At 47.6% G+C, this 7,635-nt stretch overlaps 1 protein-coding gene and 1 long non-coding RNA gene across 3 annotated transcripts in view; both read left to right on the plus strand.

Moving 5' to 3' along the window:
• Positions 1-4,159, plus strand: part of LOC106891561 — a 10,791-nt gene extending 6,632 nt beyond the window's left edge. The window contains exons 2-3 of the long non-coding RNA XR_001412718.1: positions 2,320-2,446; positions 2,542-4,159. This is a non-coding gene — a long non-coding RNA (uncharacterized LOC106891561). The remainder of the gene's footprint in view (positions 1-2,319; positions 2,447-2,541) is intronic.
• Positions 4,160-6,746: 2,587 nt separating this feature from the next.
• STK32A (serine/threonine kinase 32A) overlaps positions 6,747-7,635 on the plus strand; it is a 28,763-nt gene continuing 27,874 nt past the window's right edge. Inside the window, exons 1-2 of one of the 2 annotated variants that reach the window (XM_014947805.1) lie at positions 6,765-6,792; positions 7,421-7,476. The gene's annotated coding sequence lies outside the window, so the exon portion shown is untranslated. Of the gene's footprint in view, positions 6,793-7,420; positions 7,477-7,635 lie in introns of both variants that reach the window. The other variant, XM_014947807.1, reaches the window with a different exon arrangement.

Here is a 7,635-nt window from a genome sequence, read left to right on the forward strand (position 1 = left end):
CCGGCCCCGGTTCCCTCGGCCGCAGCCCGGGGCAGCGGGAGGCCGGGCAGCGGGGCTGAGCCTGGCTACGGGGGGGCGCGGCGCGGGGGTGCGGTGCGGGGGTGCGTCCCCGGTTGGATCGGGGTGTCCCCCGCAGCGCTTACCCCTCCTGCGTGCGGATGCTCTGGGTGAGAGCTGTTCCCTCCCCGGTGGCGGCTCCGTCCGTCCGTAGCCCCAGGAATAACGAGCGACTCACGCGGCTGTAAATCACAGCAGCCCACTTTAAAATCCCACTGTGCAGGGTGCGGGATGGGGCCCAGCCGCTGCCGGCTCTGCCCTGGGCTCCTCGGTGTGGGTTTGCATCACGAGAGCTGCTACAGAAGATGGTATGTGTCTGCCTGTGAGAGATATCACTAATTATTCACTCTCTGTAATTAAGCATTTCTGTAGCTCTCACCTGAGACTCGCTAGCAGGTGCTGAGCACGGGGCTGGCAGAGGTAACTTGGTGCTTTGTGCTTTCCTTTAGGCTTTCTAGGTTCCATCCCAGATCACTAGACTCCTGTTACCAGAAAAATTCCTGAAGTTTAATACGTGGGTATGCAACCCTGAATAATAAGCAGCACACCATCATCCTGAGCATAAGGGTCTGCTGCCTCAGCCTCTCAGAGCTCTTCAGTATGGAAGAACAGACCAGCAAAAACATGTGGGTTCCCTTCTGCTTCACTAAGCACCCATTAAAATTCTGGTCTTTAGTCACTATTTATATGGTAGGAATTACGCTGGGAGAACTTCACGGTCAATTCCACTTTCAGGTGGTCAGGATTCTCACTGCCTAGGTCAGAGCTAAGGAAACACCAGTATGCTGCCAGTAGGAAAAGAAACAAGGGAAAAATTCCAGACTCTTGTGCATTGCTAGTGCACTGCAGTAAATCTCTTCCTGGGTAATATCCAGTGGAAAGTTCGGGATTTTTTAAATTTTAAAAGGAATTCATTTTTAAATTCTCAGTGGGGAAATTCTGGAGTCTGAGAGTGGACTCATTTCCCAGGAGAAACACTGCTTTTTATATCAGAAGATGGAAGGTCTGCCAGATGTTTCCACGTTTATTGAAACATGAAAGAGAAATGAGTTTAAGAACTGCAGAGGTTTTCTTGCCAAAAAACAGGTCTTCCAGCTAGCTGTGGTCTCAGCTGGGAGGTGCTGTGTTGGGGTGAGTGCTGGAGCAGGCCATGGGAGCTGCTGGGCCTGCAGAGGGAGGTCAGACACCGCGGTGCTCGGCACTGGGACTGGCAAATGGTGGCCATTCCTTGGCCACAGTGGTACTTTGGCAGCCAAATGTTGGAGGTGGCCTCAAGGGAGTGTACAGCACCTTTCCAGTGGTGTGTCTGGTTTCACCGTGACTTACATGATTTACCCATGAAGGAAAAATCTGTAATGCTGAATTGACTGACTTTTGCAAAGGACCAAGTTTTTCAGATTGCCAGAAGATGACTTTTTCTAAGGGAATAGATTTCCCTGGCTCGTGTTTACTCAGACTTTTCCCTGAAGGATAGGAGGGAGAACATTTATGCAAGTTAGTTCATACAAATCAACAGCTGTTAGAGCAATTTTTTTCCTCAGAGATTTGAAGTGCGAATTATAAAAACTGGAAAGCAAATATGGCAATCGAGCCCATCTGGGACAGGAATATTTCTATATGTAAGATTTTCTTTATAGAGTCATGGCAATAATAAGATCTCTGATTCTTTGACCTAAGCAAACCAATGAACAAATACCTCTCTTTCTAATTGTTGTGGTTAAGTTTATGCTGTTGTAATTTCCTCATTGTTCATAACATTATTTATTGTTTTGTCATTAAAGGGACAAACTGTAATGGGTACTGTACAGGGTCTAACTGTAACTATCCCTTTACTTCGATGGCTGTTATTTGATAACATTTATCTAAAAGACCAAGTGTTATTTTGTTGACTGAAGACCTTCTGTCTTCCCACCTGCTCCAGGTCAAGGCGTAGGGTTTTGTGTCTGCGTGGGATGAGGATGTTGTGTGTGCTCTAGGTAAAGTCTGCTGCCTCACCTTGACTTCTCCCCCTGAGTAACCACCAGAATTATTTGATCCTGATTTTTTTACATTTGTTAACCTGTAAATGCCTTATGCTGAAGCTTTATTAATGTCAGTTTAACATCTGTGGGTTCTAATTCTAATGTTTCTAATGATGTTCAGTTACTAGCATTTTGCAAAAATTTCTATGGGTATAAACACATCTGTCTCATTTTATATGATCGTTTTGAAGAAGCCACAAACAGCCATGTGTTTGATGACATTTTCTCCATGTTTTCAAAGCATTTCTCAGAAACAGTTGCTGCTGAAGGCATTCATGAAGAGTTTTTGACAACAAGAATGTGAAGTTGGATCTCTGAACTCTTCAAAATACGAAGCACCTACAAAACAAAAGCCAGTTGCATATAAGGTGTGTGTGGGTGTGTGTATATATATATATGTATAAGGTCATGAGCACATGATTATGTATGGTGTTTTTACAGCTGAAATTTAACTGTCTCACAGGTGTCCAAGACATTGAGAAAATTCATCTGGAACTCCTGATTTCCACTATTAATCTCTGACCGCTGTGACATGGCCTCCTGTCTTCTCTACTAGTTGAGTCCAGACAGACACATGAAAAGTGTCCTGAATAACAGAATGAGCATCTTCTTAGTTTGCATTCAAGCAGTGCTTTATGGTTGGGTGTAAGCTTGCTTCGAATTTCACTCTGGGCCTAGAAATAATGTGAGAGCTGGTTAAAGACCAGGACTTGTTCCTGTCCTCACCACTGTAGTTCTCACGTTTACACCAGGGACCATTTTTTCCCTCTTTGCGCTGGAAATGCTGAGAGCAGCAGACGAGGTTTCTTGGCCTGTGGTACCTCCTGACTCCTGAAGCACAAATCCTGCAATATTACAGAAACCAGGTTGGAAAAAAAGCCTTTAGTAACAGAGTTCACATTTGATACGTTGGGGAGGATTGATTTAAAGAATGCTGCTGTGTTTTTTAAGTTTTATTGCAGACTTCACTTCTGCAAATTCTCCATGGACCATGTAGACATCCCCTGTAATTCTTGGACTTGCTTCTTTCAAAGCACCAGCTCTGGCTGTAAGGGTAGGATTTCACTAATGAAGTGCACATCTTGTGATATTGATGTATAAAGAAAGCTTGCCTGCAAGCGTGGTCCCTCTCTTCCCCGCATGCAAATTAAATGCCTTTCTATTCTAAGAATTCGAAGAACTCTTTTAAAAATCAAATATGCCTGGGAAAAAGCTGCACGTGGATATTGATTAGTTTTATGATGTCTGCTCTAATTGCATTGCATTCAGTCCTGGAACAAGGTGAGCCCTCAACGATGTATAGGGGTGGGCGAGCATCTGTTTGGGTTGCACGTGGCAGTCTGTTGATGGGATTGGGTAATGTACACCAGTGGGTTCCAGCAAAGCAATTTTGCAATCTCTTTACCAGGAGTAGTATTATGGGAGGAATATGGAGCTTCAGTTAACATTACCATTAATATATAAAAGCTTTTTATGCAGTAGTCTTCTCTGTAGAGTATGGCCTCCCTCTGGAGAAACTTTACATTCTGAAATCCTGTTCTGCTTTAATTTCTAGTGACCCCTAGCTGAAGAGTCCTGGCACTTCACACCCTGCAGCTCTTACTCAGCCTGTTCTCCAAGCTGGAGCTCAGACCCTAACAGCAATCTTGCAGGGACTGGTGTATTGAAAAATTCTCTTTTAATTCAGGCTCTGGGATACTGTGGTTTGCGTTATGAAAAAGTTATGCGAGATGTTTTTGGACAAGCCACCCAACAGCACGTGTCAGGAGGGGGTGCAGTGACTCTGTGAGGTCCCAGGAGTCTGTGAATTGGGTAAGTCACACACAGGCTTCCCTTTTTTTGAGCTGGATCTGTTTGGTAGCAGCGATTTTAAAATCACAGTACTTTTTAAACCAAAATGAGCCCGTGATACTGGCAGGGTATCTGCAATTCTGCATTGCTTTAGATGTTTTGTGCTGGTCAATGGGTGCAACCTTCGCTCCCCCGCAGAACGCCTTCTTGCTGCTTTGCTGGAGTTTGTGCAGGGATGTGTCAGTGGCAGAACTGACTGTTCTCCTTTCCCTACAGCTCTGCTAGTTACTTCATTAGTACAGGTATAATTGTTGCAATTTAACAAACTGCAGGCAGGGCATGGGATCTGCTGGATGCCCAGAGGGATGAGAAGAGCTGCCGGGTGTGTGTATCGGCCCTGCTCTTCCCAGCAGACTCTGCTGCACCTCACTCACTTTGGAAGTGCAGCTTTCTCACCTTAACAGAAACATCTGCAGATTTGAATTGTGCAGAGTGCTGTCTAACAGCATCCCCAGCCCTGGGCTGCAGTCAGCTGGGTTGGTTCAGTTCCTTCCCTGGCAGGGGAAATGCATGAATGTCTCCTTTCTTATTCTGCGCTGTGTCTCCTGAGGCTGGGAAGAGGCATCTGCACAGGGGTTAGGACTGTGAACGAGTTGTGCCCGTGGTGAACAGAAGCCAAAAGGTTTCCACTTTGGCAGTAGCAACTGGTTGTGAGTAAGTCCCTTCCTTTGTGGGCTCTGGGCTCCTCTGGGGCACCAGTGGGGTAAAGCAGCACTGAGCACAGGGACCTGGTGTGGGAGCAGGGGCTGGATGACATATTCCTGACCCGGGGCCAGGGACACGAGAAGTCCCAGGGGATGCAGCTGACATCCAAGGTGCTGTGATGCCAGCAGCAGAACTTCTGCTACATCGACTCCTCCATCTCCCAAATTGTTCAATGTTTTCTTCTTTTCTGGTTAAAGCTAAGGTCCAGAATAGACAGGAAGTATTCACACCAAAGTTCTCTTGTCTGTGGCGGCAATTTGGACTTTATACCTCCTGGGGGTGGACCATTTTGATTCTTGAGGATAAAGGTAGCAATTATATCTGTCAAATATAAGCTAATAAAAAAGCCTCCAAACCCTAACAGGGATGTTCATTGTTTAGGTTATCCATCTCTCCTAGTGCTTTCCAAAGCCTTTCATTCAAGCCAATGTATGATATTGGCACCGTTTCACATGGTCTGCTGCAGACAATGATCTTTTTGTGCACTGCCACACTTGAAGTTGTGGCCTTGGAGAAAGAGTCTCTTCTCATGACTTTTCTTAAGCAAATCTCATCTCTAATGACTTTTAAGGGCCCTTCAGAGGAATAGTATCATTCCTCCCCACCCCCCTGGCAGGGTTTGCAGTCTCTTTATTAGTAGACAGTGGTTTGATCCTCAGCTGGAATAAGTGAGTCCTTGCTTCCATATGGGTACGATGGGTCAGCTGACACCCCAGATGGATTTGCCCATCCAGAAGACCCTTATTCCCTGCTCATGGGAGAGCAAGCTGCTGGAGGGAGCCCTGGGTGGTCTGTATCCCCATGTCACACCAAGCGCAGCAAAGGGACTGGGCCCCAGGAGCTGCTGGGGCTGAGGGAAGGTCAGCCATGGTGCTCCCCACCACAGGCTTCACCTCTCCTGAGGACACCGTGTGGGTACGGGAATCAAGGTGATGGTCTCTGTGTCAGTCTGGAAAGGAGAACATCAGTCCTCAGTGCCCCGTGGTGGCTGGTGGTGGAACCACTGGTGCTGGTGAAGACCTTGTCCCTCCAGCGCTGGGTGGGACTTGGGCAGGGGATTTGGTGGGATGAAAGCGCTGGGGAAACTAAATGAAGTAGATTAAAATAGTCAACATCCCAGTTTTAAGCTCAATTAAGTATGTGTATCGATACCTATACTTTTGAATCAGCATCCACCTATAGAACTGCAAAACATACAAAATACCTCTAATTCCATAGGGACTGTGGGCACCAGTGTGAAAGTGAGCCCACTTTAGCCACAAGAGATGCCAGCAATGGGTATTAAAATCTGGTGCTCGGAAGACATACCATAATGTTAAAGGTCACCAGAGAGTTACAGCTGAGGCTGCAAAGTATAATTTCACTTCTTTTAGGGCTTAAGGTTTGGGAAATAGGTACTGTAAATGTGGCTAAACTTCTCTATTTTTGTAAGCCATTGCTAAAAAATTAGTTTGGTACTTGAAAGAAAAATATAGTTGTCCGAATAGTTAAAGTTGTAAAAGAGTAAAAGAGAAAACTTTTTTTTTTTTTTAATTCAGTGGCAGGAATTTGGTGCTTTGTTCCCTCAGACCTTAGCAGATCCTGGGGCTTTGTTCGAAGGCTGGGGTGAGAGGAAGGGTTTGGGAATGCCCAGAGGGCAGCTGGTTTGTGGCAGGAGCCTCTTGGAGGAGAGGGCTCAGCCTTTCCTCTTCTCCATTAGAAGGCACCAGAGATCTACCATCTGCTCCCGGGAAGGCCAAGGTGGCTGTGCCTCAGGAGCTGCTGCAGGAGAGCTGCGTCCTGCCCCCTCATTGCTGTTCTTTGGCATGCTCTGGAATTCGCCTTCAATATTTTATTTCTGTCAACCTACAGAGACACTGAAACTCTCCAGATGACCTGCTCTGCAGAGAACAACTCTGAATTCTTTTGTTACAGTTTCACTTCTGGTGCCACTGACTGCACTGGTTTTGTCATGGGTTCTAGCTTTTGTTGAAAACAAAATCTTAAGAATAACGTGTAGAAAAGAATTCTAATCACTTAAGGTAATAATTTTCAAACTTCGTTCAAATTGCTAGTGTGAAAGATCAAATAGAGAGGATCCCAAATCCAGCAATTTTTACTCCGTTCAGGACAAGCTGCTTTGAAGGTGCAGAAGACAAGCAGGTGGATGCTCCGAAAGGTAAAGTCTGACCTTGGGCAGTGAAGGGAATCTCAGGCGTCTCCTGTTCCTGGAGCTGTAGATAAATCATTCATCATTCCCTGCAGCATGAGCTTGTTATCCAACCCACCAGAGATGCTTTTATTTCAGCCAATTTGTTATTTTATTTCTGCTCAGTAAGGGCTGGGTGCCCACGCTCGGAGGGGAGGGCAGGTCATCTCACGGGGATGGGGGTCGGGGTCCTCCTGTCCCCGGAGCTCTGGGAAGTGTTTTTACCCTCCGGGCTGGGGGGAGGACGGGTGGCCCCAGGCCCAGCTCTGCACTGGACCCAGCCTCGTTTTTCTTCTGCAGCCCTCCTGTTTATTTTTCAAACAATTTGATTTGGTGCATTTGACTAAAATTCAGATAGTTTTAGGGGTTTCAGCTTGTTGGTTCTTCTCCAAGTAATGCACGAATACGGCTAAAGCTGGCTAATTGCTCTGACTGTGGCTGCCCCGGAGCAAGGACCGCTCTCCCCGGGAGCCCCGGGCGGCTCCGAGCTCTCGGGAAGGGGAGAGGAGCAGCCGGTGTCCAAAGAACACGGACGGTGGGACGGGAAACGGGGTGTCCGCCTTTTTACGGATCCTTTCAAAGAGGAATGCCTCCGCAGAGAGGGGACGGTTGTGCTCACCGGGACCCTGCGGCACCGCATGAGTTAAAACGAAGGTAAACACCGCAGGCCGGCCCGCAGCGCCGGGCGCGGTTCGGGGGCGTCTCGGAAGGGTCCGTGGCGGTGGGACCCCCGGGAGAGCGCCGGCCCCGGCCCGGGAGGTGTCAGGGCACGGGGGCTGCGGCGGCCGCTGCCAGCGGTGCCACGGCCGCGGG

Source organism: Calidris pugnax, unplaced genomic scaffold (genome assembly GCF_001431845.1).
Source record: "Calidris pugnax isolate Ruff unplaced genomic scaffold, ASM143184v1 scaffold27, whole genome shotgun sequence".
Taxonomy (NCBI): Eukaryota; Metazoa; Chordata; class Aves; order Charadriiformes; family Scolopacidae; genus Calidris; species Calidris pugnax.